The 23,295-nt window shown below is 54.8% G+C and overlaps 1 protein-coding gene across 1 annotated transcript in view; it reads right to left on the reverse strand.

Moving 5' to 3' along the window:
• The window catches only part of LINGO1 (leucine rich repeat and Ig domain containing 1), a 184,071-nt gene that overhangs the window by 144,239 nt on the left and 16,537 nt on the right, over window positions 1-23,295 (reverse strand). The window contains exon 2 of the mRNA XM_072950964.1: window positions 18,492-18,606. The gene's annotated coding sequence lies outside the window, so the exon portion shown is untranslated. The remainder of the gene's footprint in view (window positions 1-18,491; window positions 18,607-23,295) is intronic.

A 23,295-nucleotide genomic window follows, 5' to 3' on the forward strand; every position in this document is an offset into this window, starting at 1 on the left:
GGGTCTAAGGCTAGAATCCTCAGAGTGGGCCCTCCTCTGATTCAGAGGCCACTGGAAAGATAGGACACCCACCTGCACTGTGGACTCTGCCCCCAGGCCTGCAGAGAACACCACTCAAGCAGCACCCTCCACGCAGAAAGGGGAGCCCTGCAGCCCTTCCCCTAGATCAGAGACCACAGGTGCTCTGGGGCCGGGACTGAGCAGTAGCCAGGAGACACTGCCGGCTTCTCTAACCTGCGCTCCCTGTCCCTGTTCCGGGGAGTCACCTGGGTGGACAGTCCAACTTTGGCTGGACTCCCACACCCTCTGAGTCAGGCAGCAAGACAGAGTAGTCAGGGTATGGAGTTAGGCGTCAGACAGCCCAGGTTCAAAGGTCACCCACCAACCTCTAAAATTCCAAAGCATTTTGGGGCAAGTCTTTTAACCTCTCTTGAACTCCACTTCCTCATCTATAAATGGAGCCCGTAAGCACGCCCCTGAAAGGAGAGGACAAGGGTGAGCAGGCAAACCAGTGAGACTGAAGCTGGGACCTGCCCAGGCCTGCCTGAGCAGTCGGCCTGCCCCCAGGTCCTGCCAACGAGAGACCTCAGCTTCCCCTTTCACTGCCCTAAAGCATCAGAAAAAAAGATAAGGGGGAAATCTGTAGTTTAAAATAAAGTGGAATTTGCCTCTCATTAAAATGAAGTTTGTCACCTCTATCATAAATTGTCCTTCTCAGCTGCAGAAAAAGGTCCATTAACACATTTTTTTTCCTTCTCCAAAAGACAAGAGTGGGTAGGTTTAAAAATCCCTGTGGACAGTAAAAAAGCCAGAAAAGCCCTCTCCCCCACTGCCTCCAGCTGCCCCCCAGAAGCCAAAAAATCACTGTAATTATCTGTCTGGGAGCAGGCTCAGGGAGAAAGCCTCAGTGTGGTTGGTTAAGGTGCTAATTAGCAGGAACCAGCTTCCAATATGGGGGTTGGGGACTGGGAAGGTGGGCTTCAGTCTCTTCCCCCCACCACCGTCCCCCAACCTTCTACTCACTCAGTCTCACCTGGTTCGTGGGCATTTGCTCTCAGAGCCCAGGTTCCTGCAATAGCCCTCTCCCTTTAAAGCCTCAGTGTCCACACCTGAGCTATGGACACTGGCCCCTGTGACCACTTAGGACCCACAGAGCCCTGGATACCATGTCCCTGGGAGGCTTTGGCACAGACAGAACAACAGAGCGTGGAGTGGGGGAAGGGTTGCCTGGAGCGCTGAGCACTTCCAATTTCGATATTGAAACAAAGGTGGCCTACATTTAATGAGCACCTATGATGTGCAGGTTTTGACTGAATGGACTCTTACCCTTGGTACGAGAGCCCCACAAGGTCATCCCTCCCAATGTCCTTTACAGATGAGGAGGTTAGTCACAGCGATGTTGCGTGACAGCTAGTAGGTGAGATCTGAACAGAGGCAGGCCAAACTGCACCCCGCCACTGCCCACCCACTGGAAGCCCACGCACCCCAGCCCGACTCCACGCAGGAAGGAACGCGTGATTCTCCAGCCCTCCACACGTTCCAGCACAAACGGCCCTGTGAGACCGGAGCTGTTGCTGTACAGTGATATTCAGGGATAAAGGCACTCGCTTGGGGTCACACAGACCAGGAGAATGAGGATTTTAAGGAAATGGGCTTCTGCCCTCACTTCACAGCCCTGGAAACTCACCCAGGGCTGGGCAGCCCCGCAGAAGCCCTGTCCAGAGCAGAGCACTCCTCCAACGCCCTCGCCCCAGGAACCAGCCTGAGGAGCAGCTGTCCTCCCCGGGCTCAGAGACCCCATCCGTCTCGTCTCCTCCATGGTCTCTAGACACCCCACCCCCCTTAAATCCCTGGAGCATTGCTCAGGCTCCTGCCAGCCTCACAAACAGGACCCCTCCCCAGTCCCACACCTCCACGGCTCCAGGGGAATCACTGAGTCATGAGTTCTGGGAGGGCTCCCAACCCCTCCCGAGCTCCGACCACCAACTTCCCAAATGCAGAGCCCCAGCCCACCCTGCCGCCCTCCTCAGCTGCTCCCAAGGCCTCTGACCCCTGCCCTACCTGACCCTGTCAGGGCTGCAGGCCGGCCCATGCCCTCTCTGGGGACAATGTGCACGGGGAGCTGGAGGCCACGGTGGGGACAGTCTAGCGGGTGGTAAGAGTGTGGGGAGAGTGCCTCAATCCCCCAGAAAGTTTTCTTGGCTCCTCAAGTGAGCAGGGGAGTGTGGGCCTTCACTCACACGAATCGACGGCGGTGCCTGATGGGGCTTTATGCCCTGCCCGATGCCCACTGTCCCCAACCAAGCCCCCAGCCCCTTGCCCACCTCACCCAGGGCCCGCTGCCCCTCAAGCACCTTCCAGTTTAGATTCCACGGCAGAATCAAGGAGCTAGCTGCCCCAACCCAATTCCATTCACTCCCACGGACGCCAGAGGTTGTGGGGCGTCCTGTGGCAGCCCTGCTCCAACCCCCCTCGCCCAGTGTGCACGCACAGACACACACACACACCCATACACAAGGTCCCGGGTGCCTGCCCCAAGCAGAGCATGGGCGCCCACCACACACAGTCTATCTGCCACCCAGTTCACGCTGCTGGTATCAGTAATGAAAGCAGCAGACCAACAGGACACCAGGCTGATTGCCACTCAGCGGCGGCAGATGAAAGGAAGCTTCCTGACCCTGGGCTGAGCCCTGACCCTGGTCACAGGGATCACCGATGGGTGCTCCTGGGATTCTAGCCTCCCTCTTTACCTGGGTCCAACTGTCTGCAGAGGAAGGTCACCAAGATAGGCTGGAGTCAGTGCCCAGCATGAGGCCCTAAGGTTCTTCTTCAGAAGCTCCCAGCCCACAGCCTTAGCGTTCTTTGTTCCTGCCCAGAGAGGCCAAGGCCTCCAGCTAAAGTCACACAGCAAGTCAGGGTCAAGCTGGCACCAGAACTTGGTTCTTCCATCTCCTGAACCTGGGACATGGATGCAATACACATTGTGAGAGGCACAGAGCCACAGGCCCAATGCTCATGTCAAGGGCCATCTTATCTCTTAGAATTCAGGATGACAGTGCCTTGGGCCTAGAAGGACAAGCCCCAAATCCACTCCTTTCTCCATCAGGAATTCCCTCTCCAGTCTACTTGGCCATGGCCATTGAACCTCTGCTTACATACTTTTGATGAGAGCAAGCTCACCACCACCAAAGCAGCCTGTCCATCTGAGGCTCTAACTGGGATCCCGCTCCCCAGACCTGGCTCTGCCCCGGGAAGTTGGTACTCACTGCAGGTCAGGGTTTGGGGAAAGGGCTCTGGGTCCTCAGGGATTTCTGGACAGTAAGTGCAACTCCGGAGCCTGCCATTTTCCAAGTCCCAGTCCCTCCTTGCCTCCCACATCCTGTTAGTGTCCCTCTGGGCCTAGGTGGGGCCCAGGCTGGAGCACCGACTGACTGGGTGGCTGAAGGCTAGCTCCTCACTCTCTCTGAAATGCGACCACTTAGGTAAAGCCCTGACCCCAAAGGCTCTGGCTGCACGGGCCTGAGCCCCAGCACGACGAGCCTCCCCGGTCATCTCCTCCTTCACACCAGACCCACTGCTCCTTGTGACACAGCCCCTGCCTGAGCCAAGGCTCTCTAGCACTCCACCCTGGGTCTGTGCCTCTCTGGGCCTAGAACAACATTGTATGGGTGGGTATCCTGAGTGCCCATTGCTAAAGAGTTAGGGAAGGCCCCTAACTCCAAAAATATCTCCCTACCAGCTTGGCCTGTCTCTGAGGTTGGCCCTGGGCCAGAGGCCAGAGGCGAGAGGGTCTTCCCCAAACCCTGGCCAGCAGCTGATACCCCACTGTCCTCCCAGATACCCAGTTCAAAGCCCCTATCCCTCCATCAGCATCCCCACCATGCCCCCATTAGCACAGCCGGCTGTCCCCGAGCCCCAGGCTTGGTGAGTTACAGCCCATCCCTCCCTCCCAATGTTCTCGCCACCGCCACCACGGGCCCATATTATGGCATGCACATCTGTCAGCCTGTGGCCGCCGCTGCCACCACTGTTTCCAGGGAAACATACTCCGTTTACGACATTATCAAGAATTCTGGCCCCTTGATCCCCCTCCCAACCTCTAGCCCCGCCTCTGTTTTTGGGGACGAAGATTTGGGCTGTAACTATCACCACATGTCTTCCCTGCAGATTCTAATGGGGCCTGAATACATTGCCACAGCCGCAAACATGCAGCCACCGAACGCTAATGGGTGCGTTTAGGCTTCATCTGGCTGCCCTGACCACCCTCCCTGCCACGCCAGGGGCCACTGGAGAGTCCCCAGCCCCGCCCTCCCCATGCACCCGCCGCTGCCTTATAAGCCCTAAGATGGAATCTGCTCACAGTAGAGGCGGGCTGGGGAATGGGTCACTAGCTCTGGACTTTCGCAGGAAGGAGGGTAGGGAGCTGACCCTGACTAAGCCTCCCACTTGGGAGCCCCAGTATAAACAGGCCCTTTTCACATGAGCCACCAATAAGCAGCTGGTGTTAAGAGGAGAAAACTGAGCCTCTAAGATCGCACAGCTGGTCTGTGGGGGGGATCTGGTCTGTTCTGGACTTGAACACAGAACCAGGGACTGCAAAGCTCCATCTCCCACAGTCCTGGGTCCCCAAGACCTGAAGGCTAAGAGCTGACATGTTCTAAGCATTTTACATGTTTACATGTAATAATTTAAGCCTCATAATGACCCCATAAGACCAGCACTACTAGTATATCCATTTTACAGACAGGACACTGAGGCAAAGCCAAGGCCACACGGTTTGCAGGTAGAAGAGCCAGGACGCAAAGCCAGGCAGGCTCGCCCCAGAGCCCAGCTCTTAAGGGCTCTGCTCACAGCAGTCTTCTAGGCTGGCCAGGTGAGGTGTTCCCACCACCTCAGGAAGACTCAGCCCCTTCCTTGAGCCCACCCCGCAGAGATGGCCCTCGTCCCTGAGACAGCACCGGAGGAGAGAAGCCCAGGTGCTGGGCCTGACACACTGCAGGGGTTCACCTCAACCTTCCCCAACTTCCAGTCTTAATCACAGGGGGATTCTGAGGAGCAAATGTTCAAGATTTACTCAGCTATCAAGGGCCAGGCAAGTGGCACATGGCGGGATGATGATGATGATTGTCACTGCTATCATCAGGGTGGTTTGACCCATCACTGTGGGCATTCTGACCTCATGCACCTCAGAAGGGCACACATGCCCTCTCTCCGTGGCCCTGGACACTGACAGCGCTTCACTAACCCTCTCTCCAAACCTGTTATACAATTGTATTAGTTTCTTAGGGCTGCTGTCACAAATTACCACAAACTCGGGGATTTAAACCAACAGAAATTTATTCTCTCACAGTTCAGAGGCCAAAACTCCAAAACTGGTCTCACTGGGCCAAAATCAAGCTGTCAGCAGGGCTGGTTCTCGCTGGAGGCTTTAGGGGATAATCCGTTCCTGGCCTCTCCCAGCTTCTGGTGGATGCCGGCATTCCTTGGCTTGTGGCCACATCACTCCAGTCTCTGCCAGTGTGGTCACACGGCCTTCTCCTCTCTGTAGTCAAATCTACTCTGCCTCCCCCTTACAAGGACACTGGTGATTGCATTTGGAGCCTACCCAGACAATCCAGAATAATCTCCCCATCTCAAAATCCTTAATTTAATCACATCTGCAAAGACTTTTTCCATAAAAGGAAAGTTATTTCATATGTTTTAGGGACCAGGACATGGACATCTTTGGAAGCCATTATTTAGCCTAGCACAGTCACCAACTACCAACACAACACCCCTCCTGGACAACTAACAGGTACATCAAACGTCACACAATCACAGCTGAGGGCCTTGTTTTACTCCAAGCCGGATCCTGTCTGTGTCAGGTAGTTGAACTCCCATCTGCCGACCTGTCGAGGCCAAAAACCATGGAGTCAACATTTAACTCCTCCCTTTCTCTCCCCGCGACGGCTGATCCACCATCAGCAAGTCTCTCTGGTTTTATCTTCAAAATCTATCCAGAGTCTGACCACTTCTCTCCACCTCTACAGCCACCACTTGATCCAAGCTACCATCTCTCCCTCATGGATTATTGTAATAGCCTCGTCCCTGGGCACCTGCCTCCACAGTGTCCTCAACAGAGCAGTCAGAGGGACCCAAGTCACAGGTGTCACTCTGTCGAAACCCCACAGCGGATCCCATCCCACTCAGTGCGGAAGTCAAAGTGCTTGCAATAGTCTGCAAGTTCTGGCCCCATTTGCTCTCTGACAGCAATTCCATCCCTCTCTCGCTCCTTCCCCTTTCTCCTGCCACTCAGGCCTCCTCCCTGATCCTCAACGAGCCAGGCATGCTCCCTCCTGGGGGCCCCTGTCCCCTCAGCCTTGAATGTTCTTCCCAGGTATCCATGTGGCTCCCTCACCTTTTTCATGAAGGTCTTTATCTAGAAGTCACCTTCTCAGTGGGGTACCCCTATCCTTGACATTTCCTTTTATCCTCTTCCCTGACATCTTTTTCTCCTTGACATTGACTATCTAACACAATGCAATATTTTGCTTACTCATCTTGTTTAATGTTTGTCTCCTCTGCTAGATTGTAAGTTCCATGATGACAGCCTCCTAGGTCCAAAAAGTGCCTGGACAAGTAGGTGCTCAGTAAATACTCAGTCACTCCACAGGCAATTACAGAGCCAGGCACTGAGGAGGTATCAGGACCCAGCAGTGAACCAGACGCAGCCCCTGACAAGGACCATCTAGGGTATCAAACACAGTGACAGGGAAGCACAGAGTGCCACAGGAGTTCAGAGGAGGGAGAGACAAACTCAGCCCAGGGAGTTGCAGAAGACTGGACTTGGGAGGGCTTTGCAGGATAAGTAGGAGTTCACTGGCTGGATAAGGGGACAACTTTATACTTGGCAAGAGGACCAGCAGGTACGAAAACAAGAACAAAATAATAAGACCTGTACTTGAGACAAAGGAGAAGGCAGGAAGTGAGCCTAAGGGGTCAAGCAAGGGCCAGTTCTGAAGGGCCTTAAAGAGCAGGCCAAGGGAGCTGAACTTTTCCCCGTGAGCAATGGTGGGCCACTGAAGGGAAGGATGTGGCGGGTGTGGATGTCTGGAGGCTCCCTTGCCTCACGTGACCAACAAGCACTCTAGATGTGGGCCGAGATCAGGGCACAGGGCCCACGTGACAGGTACTAGGGGAAGGAGCGAGAACTTCCCTCATATCGTGACCTCAGCCAGGAAGCAGCTCACAACACAGGGAGCCCCAGCATGCCCAGGGCTGCGTTGGGAGGACACCTCGGGGAAAAGTAAAGCCAACAGTTTACAACAAACGCTAGAGTATGCGGCTTCAGTGCAGCCAGGGGACAGGAGAGAGGGATGGCAGTGTGGGCTGAATTGTGTCCCCCAGAGCTCGTGTGTTGGAGCCCTAAACCCCCACATGACTGTATTTGGAGTGAGGAAATTATTAAGGTTAGATGAGGTCACAGAGTGAAGCCTTAATCCAGTAAGATTAGTGCTCTTATAAGAAGAGACACCAGAAATACGTCCCTCTCAGGACCCGGCTGCCTCCCGCCAGCTATGAGAGCACACGAAGAGAAGGCAGTCGTTGCAAGCCAAGAAGAGAGCTCTCACCAGAGCCCGACCATGCAACGAATTACTGTTGTTTCAGCCACCCAGTCTGTGTTATGGCCACCCAGTATTTTTTTAACAGCAGTCAAGCAGACTAAGACAAACAGCAAAGTCAAGGAGAGCTTCCTGGAGGAGACAAGGTTTGCGGCCATCCTAGGGTCTGAAGACAGGTCAGATCCTGGCTGGCTGGACCTGTGGTCACACAGTGGACTCCAGCCAAGGCCCATCCTTCGTCTGGCCTGCAAAGCCTCAGCAGTTTCTTTGGGGTTTAGTTTTTGTGCTGAGGAGCACAAAGACAGTTGCAGGATTGGTGAAACTTTGCCTGGTCCTCTAAAGTATAGCCAGACCCCCCAAGACAGAGGTAGCAAGCTGGAATGTTATGGTTCCTCAGCACCGGATCCCCACTTCCCCATTCTGCCACCATGAAAGGTAACACAGCCTGGCCCGAGACAATCAGGAGTCAATGTGCAAGGGCCTCCCCCTAGCCCAGGCTCCCACCCCTGAGGGTGCTGCCTGGAAGCAGGGACCTGCGCCGGGCTCCGAATGACAGAAATGATCAGGATATATGCAGAGAGAGAGAAGGTCTATAAATAAATATACATTTTTATAAGACATGTTTAATTAAAGTGGATTAAAATTAACTTGCTTTAAAAAAAATTAGAAGTGCCCTAGAGGATTTCAGAAGCAGGGCAAGAGTCCCTGAATCCAGAGGCTTCATGGAAGGGCCCGGGAGTGCGATAAGGGTGGCACCTATTCCCTGCACGTGGTGTCCTGGGAAGGAGGTGGCTCACATTTACACAGCACTCTACACTGCAAGGTGTGGTCCCTGGGATGGCAGGCACATTCAGCCCCAGTTTACTAGGGGAAACTAAAGCCCAGAAAGGGCAGTGACTTGCCCAAAGTCACACAGCACACCTGTGGCAGGGCTCAATGGGAAGCCACTGGTCATTTCTGGAAACCCTGGACATTAGGTTCACACTCAACACTCCAAAAGCCCCTTACCCCCTGTATGCAGTCCCAGCCTGAGCTGCTGCCCGCCAAGATCCTCCCATCTGCAGGGCAGGGACTCTTGCTCTGTGACAGTCTGGCTCCTCCAAGGGCTGGCATGAGGACAGCAGAGGGAAGCAGCCGGGGGTCGGGTACAGGAGGCAGAAAGGGAGAGGACCCGAAATCAACAAGCGTTCCAGAATTTTAAGCAGTTTTTAGAGGAAAACGAGGAGCAGGTTCAGCTGTAGCAATTTGCTCCAGGGGAAAATTATGTTCCCGTGCTCTATTATACAGAACAGAAGGAACATTTGGTGTGTTGAATACTTGTTAATTTATTTCTCTGTTTGTTAATGGGCCCAACACACGCGCATGCTCGTACAGACACACACACACACACACACACGCACACACACACACACACACACACACACACACACACACACACACACACGTGCGCGCAGACACCAGGCGTCAGCAGGAGATGGCGCCGGGCTCCCCGAGTGTTCCTGCCAACTTCCTATCAAGTCATCACTCAGGTTCTTACTCCCTCCTCTCAATGCCGGGGGTCTAGAGGTGCGCAGTTCCGGGACAGCCCTTCAGTTTCCTCATCTGAAAAAATGGACTTGGCAATGAGACAACCTGATGTCTAAGGGCAAAGCCTTTGACCTTGGAACGAGTGTCACGAGACACAAGAAGTCATTTTGAGTGTGTCTACAGACACACAGGAGATCCCGACACTGCCTGGGGCAATGATGCTCCACTGGATGGCTCCTTGGCACCTCACACCTAGCAAGTCCAAATGAGGACTGTCACGCGTCCTTCTGGCCCAGAATCCCAGCTCAGAAAACAGTGCCACTCAGGCCAGGCTGACCTCCCCTGACCCAGACTCTCAGCCCTCCCGCCCCACGGCCCATCTCCAGCATCTCCCCCATCCATCCATTTCTCCCCATCCTGAGGCCACCCCTGGCCATGACCCCACAGCTCACCACCAGACCCAGCACCCACCTCCCTACCAGGCTCCCTGCTTTCCCTGCCACTGGCTCGAATCCATTCTCTCCCCATGGTGGCCAGAACAGAATTCGAAAAGCACAAATCAGATCCTGTCACTCTCCGGCTTAGCGCTCTCCAGAGCTCCCCCTCCCTCGCCCCTGCCACCCCTCTGAATAAATCCAGTTCCTGGTAGGGCCTCCGAGGCCCCCATTTGCTCCGTCCTCTCCTCCCTCTCTCCCTCCTTCTGCATCCACCAGCATGCTGTCTTCCTCCTGGTCTTCAAACTCACCCAGCTCCTTCCCATCTCCAGGCCTTGGTCTTGCTGTTCAGCCACCCGGGACGCCGTTTTTTCTCAGACTCGAGGTCACCTTTTCAGAAAGTCCTGTTCAGACTCCTTCCCCTCCAAAGCCACTCAGCCCATCCCAGTCACTCCGTTTCATGGCCCTGTTTACTTCCCTCCAAAATTCAGCACAGTCTGAATTATTTGAGGTTTGGCTCACTGCCACTCCCACAAGAATGGAAACCACCTGAGGGCAGGTGGAATGTGAGTAACTTCTAAGTGCTGTACCCATAGAGCCTAGAAGAGAACCTGGCCCTTAGGAGATGTTTCATAAACACTTGATGAATGAATGAATGGAGTGAGTGAGTGAATGAATGAAAGAAAAGACAGATCAGCTCTAGACCAGAGGGGCTGGTGAGAAGGGGGCCAGGGCTCCCTGTCCCCAGTGTCTTCTGCCCCAGCCTCTGAAGGGTCTCAGCGCCTGTTCAACTAAGGAAAGGGAACAGGTGGGGTGAGGTCTGTGGAGCAACATCTATGACCTGGAACCTTTTCTCTAAACAACTTCAAGAAGCAGTTCCAGATCTGAGACTCAGGTCTGAGTCCTGGCCCCGCCACTCTGTGCAACTCACTTGACCTCTCCGAGCCTCAGTTTCCTCACCTGCATATTGGGGGGAAATAACAGGACCCATCTCCCAGGACTGGTCTGTGGGTGAATGAGATCGTGCTCTCAAAAATATGAGACAACAGTGATGACAGAAAGATTCCCACCTTTCTATCCCTTTACAGATGAGGAAGCCGGAAAGGTTGTGGAGTTACCTGGGTCCCAAGGTCAGAAAGTGGAGAGCTAGGACCAGATGCAGGCTTGTCTGACTGAGAAACCAGGGCTCTTGCCCCTGTGCTGGTCAGTCCTCGGCTGAGAGTGGGGAATGGAGCACAGGAGGCCTGTCTCTGACATTTGTACCTCGGTGGTCGTGTTCCTTTATTTTCCCCTTTCCCCAGGTTCAGTACAAAGACACTTCAGGAGGTTGGGAGTGCTGGCCAAGGAGCACAGCGCTGCTCCCACATCCCTATGCCTGAGGCAAGGGAGCTGGGGAGGAGGCAGTCGCCCAAGCCCCAGACAGGTAAACTGAGGCAGGCAGAGAGCGAGTCTGTGCGGAGAGTCCCCGGGATGGTCTGAGGTGGGGGAATGTGCAGGCCCGAGACTCGGGAAGTCTGCAGGGAAGGAGGAATGCCACTTATCAAGCACAGCCCCTGAACCACCCGGCCAAGGGCACGGAGCAGGGGAGGGCAGCAGGACTCCGAAGACCCTGGAGTGTGGACTCTAAGGTCAGATTCTGGGCCCACCAACTCCCAGTCAGAATGGCTTCTGGGCTGGAAGGTCATCACTGAAGGTCCAGAGGCCTAAAGGTAAGGCAGCCCTAGCAGAGACTCCGCTCAGGGCCAGCTAACGTGAGGCGGCTGTCAGGAGTCAAGGTGCCTTCGCTTGCAGCTCGTGCACATTAAGAATTATTCCTCTTGGGAGCAAACAATTTGTTACAATATCCATTGCTCGCTTTTCCCAGCTGGGTGTCCTCCCATACATCCTAGATTAATCCCAGAAGTCACTCCATTCATTTAGGACATGCCTGAGTGTACCTTCTCTTTTATTAGGGAAATTTTTCACTGTTTTGAAGCACTCATAGGTTTTAATTTGGGGCTGAGATTTTAAAGCCTCTTTCAGTGGCTAAGACACATGAGTAGGCTTGTGGCTGGAAAGATTCTCTCTGTCCTCAAAACTGGAAGGGCCTGGCAGGGGCCACCGGACCCTCTAGGGGAGGGGAACACAGTACCTCCTCTCCAAGGAGCCAGGGACTGCAGACCTCAGTGCTGTGTGGCATTGGGGCACACCTTCAACGTCTCTGAGCATACCAAGGGAGGCAAAGTCTAGGAAGACCGATTATTTGGGTGTCCCTCTACAGAGTTCACCCAGGGAAGTCTGGGAGGTCATCACCTCTAAAACCCAGTCTTTGGGAGTAGCGTGGGACCAATGAAAAGGCTAGAAGTTTGAAGTTCAGAGAAGTCTCTCTGAGCCTAGCTTCCAGTTTCTTAGGATGAGCTAAGTGCTGCTCCATCTCTGGGCTGTTGTGCAAGCCCCAGTTCAGAGCAAGTCTGACTCAGGGCCTGGCACATGGTGGCTGCTTGATAAGAATGAGTCTGCTGGTCCTCCCAACCCAGCACAGACCCCTCCCACTTCTCTTGGTCTCTTCACCCTCGAGAAGCCAGATTCCCTGCTTCCTTAATCCCAGCTTAAGGCTGCCCTTAGGCTGACCCCACCTCCAGCAAGAGCATCTCCACAGGCCCAACCTGCCAGTCCAGGTGGCTGCCACCAACCTCCTCCCAGGCCCTGTACGAGGCCTTCATACCTCCCACCCGAGGCCCCAGGGTCTGAGGAGTCCTATCTGTCCACGCACTCTACAATGAACCCCTGTCCTCCACCACAGGCCCCATGCCAGGCTCTGTGCTGGGATCCAGGTTACATGCCCTCTGCCCTAAATCAGGAGACGGCTGTCCCACTCCCAACTCCTAATCCCCAACCCCTACCAGGGCTCCAGGGCTGGGACCTCTTTGGACTCTGATTGCAACCCCTTCCCACACCCTACCCCCTAACTATTCCCAGCCAGGCATGCCTATGCCCTCTCCACATTCCTCCCTGCCCCATCCCCTCCCCCAGATCCTCCTGAACACTAAGGTCTAGCCTCCTCCAGGAAGCCTTCCCTAATTTCTCCAGCCCTTATCTCCTTCCCTTTCCTGGACTCCCAGCATTTCTCCTCCATCTCTCTAACTTCACATTGCTACCCAACAGCAAAAATAGTCACCTACTCATTCTGTGGCCACTGAGCCCAGTACCACTTGGTAGTCGGGAAGGATGGACTCATTAAATGATTCAAGGAGAAGGACTCCCACTGATGTGAATAGGTATCATTATGCCCACTGTGCCAATGCAGAAACTGAGGTTAGAAGAAGTGAAGCACTTGCCCAAACCCCGGGGCTGGGATATGAACCAGCCCCACCAAATGGTGCTGTTAAGACAAAGTCCACAAATCCACATTCCACAGACATGACCCGCCAGCCCTGCAGTTCACACACACTACCCCGTGTGACCCACACCACCTCAGCCCCACTGCTTTCTAGGCCCCCCAGGAGAAAACTGGGGTCCAGAGAGGCGGGGTCACTTCTCAAGGCCACACAAACAGTTAAATGGCAAGACTAGAGCTTGAATCCAAAGTCTCTCATTCCTAACCTGGTCAGATCCTCCCTCACAGGGTCTGTAGACCCAGCCTGCCCTCCCCTCTCCCAGGCTGCTGGATGGCCCCCTCCCGGTCCCCAACTAGCACATCACCTGCTCCCAATTATCGGTCCAACCCAGGACTCCAGGGAGAACCTGCACGGTCGGATGACCTTTCAGAGGGGCCGGGCTCTCACAGTTCTGGGTATTTACACAGGCAGCCTCGCTGCAGTGGCTTCCAGAAAGTAGGACATTCCGGGGAGGGGGGGCAGGAAGGCAGGTGTGGGCCAAAAACACTCCCGCCACCCTCCACACCGCCTGGACAGCGGAGCCACCCTCAGCACAGTCTCCTCAAATGACCTTGGAAACTGCTGTGGGGGGACCCTGTGGGGCCACGGGCAAAGGCCCAAGCTGCCCACTGAGGGGAGGGCCTTGGCCAATGTCCCCTCCAGCTCCTCTTTGCTCAGTGACCTGGAAGGCCTCGGGGCAGATGGGAAGAGAAGCCCCTGAAAAGGAGCAAGAACCCCTCTCTGCATCTAGGGGTCACCTCACTTCACCGAGCCTCTGCTTCCTTATCCGTAAGTGGGGTTCAGGTAGTAGAGGCCTCCACATTCTAGACACTCAGGTAAACTAGGCGGGCTTACCCCAGCAGCATCTAAGGATGCAGCTCTCCTGGGACACCTGGCACTCAGCCCCAAGCAGGACAGATCTGATCTCCCAGAAAACCAGCCCAGTAGTGCTGAGTAGGGGCACCAAGCTGAACACAGGTGGACACACCTACTAAACAGCGACAAAACTACACCCGGGATGTCACCAGGGAGCCTGGGGTCTCAGCAGCCAAGAGGATGCTGCCCCTATCCAGACCGGCTGTTCCTGAGCACAAGGGCAGGCCATGCCCACAATTAGGGACTGTCATCTACACAGCGCAGCCTCCTCCCAACTCCATCCTGGCCTGAGTGGAAGAGCTGAGGGTCAGATGAGTGGAAAAAGGACCAGGAGTTCCCGGTAGAGGGCACCAGTATGTAGGGTTCAGTCTGGAGCCAGAGGGGCTTAAGGGCTGCAGAGGGCAGAAGTGGGGCTAGTCCTCCCCTCTTAACCCTCCCCATGCCAATCCCCACCTCCACCGCTGAGCAGAAAGGAGCTGCACCCCGCCCCCGACACACACAACCATCATTCTCAAGGCTGGGGGTGCCCACCTTCGGTGTCCCCCACATTCTTGTCTGCAGCTCAGACTCCACTCCGTCTCTCTCCAACCCCAGCTCAAGGACTTTTATTATTCAGAAGAGCCTCTTGATTGAAAAGGCCTCTAAGGCATCTCACAAATAAGAATCCTTTAATTGGGAAGTTGTTAACTTCTCAAAGAGGAATTTTAATTTTGCTTCCCCAGCATCTCCTCTCCCGAAACCTATGAAACCTATGGGCTAAACACAAAGGCTAACAAGGCAAGCTCCCTGCGTACCCCTCCCCCAGCCACAAGCGCCCTCGGGGGCAGAGGCAGGAGTGGCAGCAGTGGCAGCTGCGCCCACTCTGATATGCACAGAACCCTGGACCCTCATCCGAGACTGCTCAAAGGCCTCAAATCTCTCTTCACCCCCCCACAAAAAGGGTGGCAAATGGTTGAGGGGTTAACAAGATGATAGGGCACTCAGACAGGGCAGGGGCCATGTCTGCCGGGTTCCCAGAACCCGACCCTCAATGCACAGCTCCCCAGAAACCCCTCTGCTGCCCTCCATCACTCCGTCCTGTAGCTGATGACTTTAAATTATACTTATTAAGCATCTACTATGCGAGTAGGAAAAGAGAGCTCCCGGGGGGCCAACCATGGCCCCTGCCCCATATTGAGCTGACCTATTCATGGAGGCTTCAGGGAAGCAGGTTCAGATCAGTAGCACAAGGAAGGACTTTTTCCACATCAAAGTGGCCTCCAGGGCCTAGGCTTCCCTGTAGAGAGTGAGGCCCCCATTCCTGCAGTTATGCAAGTAAAGGTCAGAGGCCACACTCTCAGGGACACCTGCACTCCCCCAGTATGAGTCTGGGTTGGGCCAGCGGGTCTCAACCTGGCCAGTCACCAGAAATGACGGCAAGGCTTGTTAATCATCCAGATTCCTAGGTTCCACCAGTGATTCCAGATCAGGAGGTCCTGGTAGACCCCTGAGGATGCTGACCGCTCCTTCCTTTACATGCCCAGCCCCAGCCTCTGCCCTCAGCTGTAGCCTCACATATCCCCGGTAAGTGCAGCCTTTCCATGTGGATACTGACATCTTAAACGTACCACTTCCAAACAGGACTCTTCCTTTGCCTTCCAAACCCATCCCCAGCCCCCCTGAGCTCAGCTCAGTCAAAGGCACCACCACCCACCAGTTCCCAGGCTCTGACCTCTCACAGCCCACAGTCCACCCTTCGGTCTTCTACACTCAGCCACACCTCCCTACCCAGGCCCAGCCCACCAGCTCTCTCTGGACTGATGCCGGGGCCTCCTAGGGTCCTGCTTCTACTCCCCCTCCCCACCTCACTCCCCTCACCCCATAGTCTTTCCCTCATGAGGCAGTGAGAGGGAGCCTGTGGGCTATGAACAACTTCCACTCACACTCTCCAACAAGAGGCTCTGTAAGTCCATTTCCCAGCCGCTCTTCCCACCGGCTACTCCCAGCTCAGGGACTGTCCAAACAGCTGAGGGCTTGTTCCCTCTCCTCCAGTCTCTGCTCCAAGGGCAGCTCAGCCGAGAGGCTTTTTCCCAACCACCCTGCAGAGCGGGCTCCCCCTGCATGCTCGCTCCCCTTGTCCAGGGCACTTATTGCTCCCTAACCATGTACTATGAATTTACATCTCTGGTCATTTTCTGTCTGCTCTATTAGAATGTAAGCACAGTGAGGACAGCGACCGGGTCTGACTTACTCACCTGTGAATGCTGAGCACGTAGAACAGTGCCTGACACATAGCAGGTGCTCAATATGTATGTGTCAGATGAATGATGAATGAGCCACTGAATGAATGAATGACTTCAGTAAGCATTTGTGCAGTACCTGGTATATGCCACAAGGGAACAGAAGGGCAAATAAGGCTAGGTCTGTCCTGAGAGCCCCCAGAGTCGGTGGAGAGAAACAGATCCACATCCATGGGTAATCCCACCCAGGCAGTGAGCAGTGCTGGGGTGAACATTCATGTTCAAGGAGGGGAGGACTGGTAGGGGACCACCAGTTGGGCCTAGAGGTCAAGGAAGCTTCCTAGAAGAGATACCCCAACCCTCAGCCTCCCTCCCTGGCTCTTCAGTGTCAGGGGCCACCCCTTCTCCAACCCAATTGAGGGGATGAAGGGAGGCCTGTCTGACCAGCAGCACTGAGTCAGGAGTCAGAAAGTGTTCAGATCTGGTGCATGTGTCCCTCTGGCAAGAAGACCTGGACAGGGCTCACCAGAGACAGAGGGGCTTGATTTAACTGCCACTAATCCCACCAGGGAGCGAGAGGTCAAGGACTGTGGTATCTGGAACTCCCAGCCTCCCCTGCCCTTCCTCCACCTGGCCACCCTACCCTGGGCCCTCCCTGCTCCCCTAAACCTTTTCTTCCCATCATTGCTCTACATACATCATTTTGTACATCCACATCCTATTTATGATGACACACTAGGGGAACAATCAAACCCCACCACAGAGAACTGGTTAAACATGCTACGGCACACACAGGCTGGAACATTATGCTGCCATTAAAAATTACAGTACAGAAGAGTATTTAATGATGGGAAAATGATCTTGGTATAGTATTAAGTGCAAAAGGCAGGTTAGAAAACAGTGAGTACAGTGTGATCCCAATTATGTCATAAATACCTATTTTGTAAAAGACTGACGGGTAAAACACCCAAGTGCTCACATTTCCCATAGAGAACATGCGGGCTTTTTTGTAATCAGAAAAATAGAACATTTTAAATGTTCTACAGCCTTCAAGGCTCAGCTCAGGCATCCCTCCTCCAGGACCCTCCAGCCCCCCAGCTGAGACAGCGACCCCGACTCTGTGTTAGTCGTTCCCCACCAACCCCGTCTCCCTGCCCACTGAGCTTCCTGGTGCCTTGTGCTGGCGCCTGGGCAGCAGGGAGGCTGCTTCGGCCCCTGATGAGGGTGGGGGGAGGGCCCAGCCACCCACCGCCCTGATGCCCCTGCCCCCAGCCCTCCCCTCGCCCCTGGCTGCCTTGCAGGTAACCCTGGCCCATCCTCTCTCCCCATCTCCCAGCAGCAATTACAGGTTAAACTGGAGGGACTAATTAGCTGCTCGTTCCACCCAGGACTGATTGCTTACGGGTATATTTTGATGGAGATAACTGGACTTCAAATCGAGGCGAGTGCCCAGGAAGGAAATCCAGCTATCTGCTCCCCCCAACCCCACAGCTTCCTGAATGGGAGGACTGTCATCTGAGCCTCAGGCGTACCGCAACTGTCACCCAGTCCTTCAGGAGAAGGGCTTTGAGGCCCACTGCCCTGCTGAGCCACTAGGTCTCCTTCCTCTGAAACATGGGGCTAAACTTCCAGTGCCACCTGCTGCCCCAAGCCTCCGCCCGGCATCCCTCTCATGGGTCAAGAACAGGGCACTTATTCACTGTCACAAGCAAGGCAAGCGAGGCAGCAATCCAGATCCCCCTCCTTCCCCTTTGACAGCCTCTTCGGGACTTGCTGTAGTTTCTCCACATTTCCCCACATTTCCCCACACGAGACAGAGTGGGAGGCCTGTCACCTCCCAAATTCTGGGTGTCCTGCTCCTCATGATACAGTCCACGAGGCCATCTGCTCTGCTCATACAGAGCCAAGGTCACCTGGCTGCCAGTGCTTGTCACACGCACCCTCGGGGGGCTGAGTTTCATCCTGCCTTGAAGGTGTCTGAATCCGCACGTTTACTCTGGCTTGGAGCCCCATTAAATTTCACACGATGGAGCCAGTGCCAGCCTCTTGACAGTTTCTTGGCCCTTGACTGTCTCAGTCCACACATTCCCACTCCCTCCTGACCTGGAGTCATGCACACATTTGGTCAACAATGTGACAGAGCCAAGGACAGGGCCCTTCAGCTCCCCTTTAGAGACCTCCCACACCACCTGGGAACCCATTTGCCCGCGCGTCCATGAAACCACGTCACTCAGAAGAGCGCCCCAGGCTCCTGAGCTGGCTGCCAGGGCCCAGGGCACAGCAAGGACTAGCGGGAGGTGGCACTGCCAGATCAGACCTCCTGGCCTTGACTTCGTGCGGGGAAGAGGAGATGGGAACACCCCCAGAAAGACTGCCCCTCAGTGGCCTCCCTACAGGCTCTCCGCTGGGGACACCACATCTACCTCCCATGGCCCACACCACCCCCACTCTGCCCAGTGGCTCAGAGTGGCCTCTTACCGCAAGTCGAGCAGGCGTCTGGGGCATGCCGCTGGGCTGGGGGTCAGCCTGGGCTTGACTGGTCTCCTTCCTTGCCGGTGGGCACAGGAGCCTCAGGGCCTGTGGGCGCAGGAGGCTGTGGGAAAAGGAGATGAGCTGTCAGCCAGGGTCGGGGAGCAGGGGCAGTTCTGGGAAGCAGTGGGGGGCCATGCACGCAGTGGGTCTGATCCCACCAGACTGGGCCATAAACACTCATACATCTCACACATGCACACACACGCTTTCTCTCTGACACATTCACATATCACTCACACACTGGCATTTACACACACGTGCTCTAACCCACTGGCACACACTCACACACACATGCCACCAGCCAGGGCAAGCGAGGTTCTGGGAACAGTGGGGTTTCTGGCAACAGAAAGGGGGCAGGGGTGTCTGAATAGGACCCCCCTACCCACTGGCTCTGTGACCTTGGGAAAGTCAAATTTCTGGGCCTCACTTCCCTCATCCATAAAATGGGGACACTGTCCCTCCTGCCAGGACTGCTGGGAGGATAAAAGGAGAGAAGGAATGCATGGCCTGGGGTGCAGCGGGGCCTGCCTTCCCTCCCAGTCCCACTCCAGGAGGCAGGCCCAGAGCTGGGCCCTGAGAGTAGGTGCAGCAGAGCACCAGGGGTGCCTCTCCCTGAGCCTGAGACCCCCGCCTCCCAGTTCCCAGATCCCCACGGCTCCCACCCCTCACCTCCTTCCCCAGCCGATCCTGGTATATTCCTCCACATGTTCTCCAAGGGCAATTTGGGTTCCAGTCTCCCCATCCTCCACGAGTAGGGGAAGACACTAGGGAGTCCTGTCCCCTTGGCACGACCCCAAGACACGGGCCTGGCTGGAAGTCCCAGGAGGCAGATCGACTCCCAGCTCTCCCACTCTCAGGCTGTGTGGCCCTGGACCAAGCTTCCCTCTCTGAGCCTCAGTTTCCTTAACTTCTCAGACCAAGATCCAAATCCCCCTCTCAGATAAAGACCCAAATCCCTTTCTGAGCTGTTGCCAAGAGGTTCCAATCCAATTAGTTTCTCAAAGTGTGGGACACACGTTACCGGAGGCGCACACGGGGATTCTAGGTGGTGCACAGACAGGCATTTTGATTTTCATAGGTGCGTGTTTATTTTTCCATGTGTTAAAAAAAATGGCAAGCATATTACAGCTGTGATCTCATGGATGTGCGGCTTGAGGAGTGCTCCTTGATCCACCTTCAAACTTGAGTCAACGCAAAGACGAGCACTGAGAAAGCATGAGTGCAGGTGGCACCCAGAGGTGACTCTAATTGTGACGGGGAGAGGGACATGCAGAAAGTCAGCATCTAACGTGGCCTGGCTCCCAGCAGCTGCTCCCTCTTCTTCCCTGAAAGGCCAGGCCACCCCTCCTTTTTCTCTTAATTCCTCATATGGTACCACATAGCACAGGCCCAGGTCCCCAGGGGGACATACAAGGCCTTCCAGATGGGAAAGCTGGGGCTCAGAGGAGGCTGTAATAACATAGGCCTCTGAGTCCTTCCCAAAGCCAACATTCCATCAAGTCTAAGATGCAAACGGTGGAATTTCTAGCTACGTGGTAGGTAAAGATGGAAGGACTCTCTGGAGGCAAGTCTTCTTGTTTCATGGACTGCCAACTTCTCCTCCAAGAAGGAGGCAGAGAAATGGGCCTCGAGCAGGTTCCACGGTCCGCCTTGGCTTTCCCATCCTGATAACAGAGCCACGAGCAGTGAGGACCCAGCAAGAGAGGGCCTGCCTAGCCCCACAGTTCACAGCCCCAGTGTATGCGCCCTGCTGCCAGCAGGTCCCAGGGATGCCCCGCCATGGCTGCTGATCCTGGAGGACAAAGGGGTAGCCAGATTCTGGGCAGTTCCTCAGTACTGGGTCTTCCAAGCCAGGCCTATCCAGGCAGGGGTGTCCTGAGTGGCCGCCCAAGCTGGCTCCCTGTAGATTGGCACAAGCCAGCAAGGCCCAGGCCAACCCGAGCAGCCCTGACTCAGGCAGACCTCCAGACCACTTGGCTGGCAGCCCTGAGCCCAGTTCCACCTGAGCTGGCACGGCAAGCCATCCCCACAGCACCGCTCCAAGCCCCCAGCTACCATGTTCCAAGATAATGAATGGGCCTCCCGCTCCCTTCTCCCCAAACCTTTCTAAAGCTCCCACTCTCCTCGGTGGCATCACAAGGAGTTGCTATGGAAATGGGACCACAGGCAGAGCATGACAATGATTTGGGGCAGAGGAGGAGACGCAGTGGGAGCTGGGAGCTCTCCTGGACACAAGGCCTGCCTGTAGCCGAGTCCAGAATGGACATGAAATCCTAGCAGCTGGCCCGACAGCCAAGGAGGGGTGAAGGAAACCGTAGCAGAGGTGGGAAGGCTTCCAACCTTCCCTCCTGGCTCCCCGACTCCTCCGTGGAGCCCAGGGAGCCCTGGGAATCAGATGCCTGTGTGTTCAGCAGAATTAACTCACGCCCTGGGGAATGTGAGGCTTCCACGGAAACAGCTACTTCAGGATGTGCCAGAGTGGGTTCAGTACTGCGGGGGGCTGGCACCCAGTAGGTGCTCAGAAAACACTGTGATCAAAGAGGATAGTACTGGCATGTGTATATACCTGTGTGCACATGTGTGTGTGTGTGTGTGTGTGTGTAAGAAACAGAGACAAGCGCCTGCTCTGGTCAACAGTCACAGAATCTCAAAGCTTGAAAGGTCCATGTCCATTGTACAGAAGGGAGACTGAGGCCCAGTGAGGGTCAGGGTCAACCCAGCAAGTCAGCCAAAAAATTAAGCCCAAAACCCAGGTCTCCTCCTCCCAGACCTGAACCCTCTACCCTATACCTGTGGGTTTTCTTTCTTTCATTCATTCATTCTACTGCTGGTAAGCACCTACTTTGTGCTTGGTGACGGGGATAAAAAGACATGAAGTACAATATGCCAGGAGCTCAGAGAGGAGACAGTCCGCCACGGTCAGAGGGAGGATGCTGGGACAGAAGTGTAAGGGGCTGCAGGAGCCCAGGGAAGGTCACCTCGAAGATTTCAGTTATGTGCTTCTGGGCCATGTTTCAAAGAGACTTCCAGGTTTCCCCGACTTGTCTCCCAACTGCTCCCTCAGCCCAAGGCCCCCTACAGCCCCCACACAGAGGCCTCCAGTGTGAGGCCCTCACCTCCAGGAGATCATGGGGCGTGTTCCCCATTTGCAACCCCAGTTCCCAGAAATGAGGAATCATGAGAAAGTACCTTGCTACACAGAAGCTCAAAGAAAGTGAGTGCCCTGGCTGCCCTCCTCCTTTCCCCTGGCTCAGCATCCTCCTGCATTGTTCATTCTTTCCTCTCTCATTCCTCCCTTCCTGGGCACCTCCCATGAGCCAAATGGCACTGGGCTCGGGATGGGGCAGAGAACAAGTGAGCCCTAGTCATTGGCTGTCACCCTCGTGAAACTCAAGTCCCGACCTCTGGCAGCAGCACACAAATCCTCTCCTGCGGAGGTTTTTCTGGTGGAGGTAGTACTGAGGGGACAACATCTTCCAGAGCTTGGCCTGGAAAACCCAACAGCTCCGCTGTACCCAACATGGGCCATGCCTCCCGGCAGCCGGTCCACATTCCCGGGACCAATTTTACACAGGTGGAAACTGAGACCCTGAGAGGCACCCAGGTGGACCCAAGGTTGCTGAGCACCGAGAAGGCAGGAAGGGGAAAGACCAGCGAGGGCAGGAGGGAGGGGCCAGGCCCAGGGCTGCGGACAGGGAGGGAGGAGCTGCCTGGGAAGGCTTCCTGCTGGAGGAGGGGTGAGGCTTAGCTCAGTCTTCCCTCAGACTCCCAGCAAGAAGTGAGCGTCTCTGAGAGAGAGAACTGGGCCAGGCGCTGTCCTGCCAGCCCATGTGACTTGGGGCTGGGCTGGCAGGTGAAGGGTGGATGAGGGGGGCATGTCCCTAACCGGCCTCCATCCTGTCCCAACCGACTGAGTGCTGCCACGCCTACCATCGCCCACCCCTAATTACTGTTGCTCACTGGGGAACCAGCTGGGGATGAGAAAACAGTAGAGACACAAAAAGGAGAGGCAGAGCAACTGGGACCCCAAAGCTCAAGACAGAGAGATGAAATGAATAGGCAGATGGGACTATCACTGCCTGCCCGAGCTGGCGCTGCAGCTGCCAGGAGGAGCCCACAAACCAGGGCTTTGCAAAGATTTTTCAGAAATAAAATTTTTATTTGAAATGAAATCTTATACAGTGGGGGAAGCCGTCTATGCCAGACATTAAATCCAGAAGCCATAAAGTGAAAGTTTGATAAATCCGACTACATAAACACGTAAAAACATCTGTACAACAAAAGACACTATAAACAAAATTAGAAAGCAAGTGAGATGCTGGAAGAGAATATCACTAATATGCAAAGAGCCCCTACAAATCAATAAGTAAAAAAGACAAAAGAAGAGAAAAATTGGCAGTGAATTAGAAATCCACAGAGGGAAAACTAAATTGGCCAATAAACATATGAAAAGATGTTCTGTCTCACTAGCAATCAGGGAAATGCAAATGAAAACAACACGATACTATCTTTTTGCCCATCAGACTGGGAAAAATTTAAATGATTGGTAACAACCAGTGCTGGCAAGGATGTGGGGAAATGAACACTCATGAACCATCGGAGGGAAGGGGAATTGGCTCAAAGTTTGTAAGGGTAATTTTGCAATATCGAATAACGTTTTAAACCCACACACCCTACAACCTAGTAATCCCACTTTCAGGCGCTTCTACAGAAATGATAGCACAGGCACTCACATATAAATATTCAAGGA

This window comes from Vicugna pacos, chromosome 27, assembly GCF_048564905.1.
Source record: "Vicugna pacos chromosome 27, VicPac4, whole genome shotgun sequence".
In the NCBI taxonomy this organism is placed as follows: Eukaryota; Metazoa; Chordata; class Mammalia; order Artiodactyla; family Camelidae; genus Vicugna; species Vicugna pacos.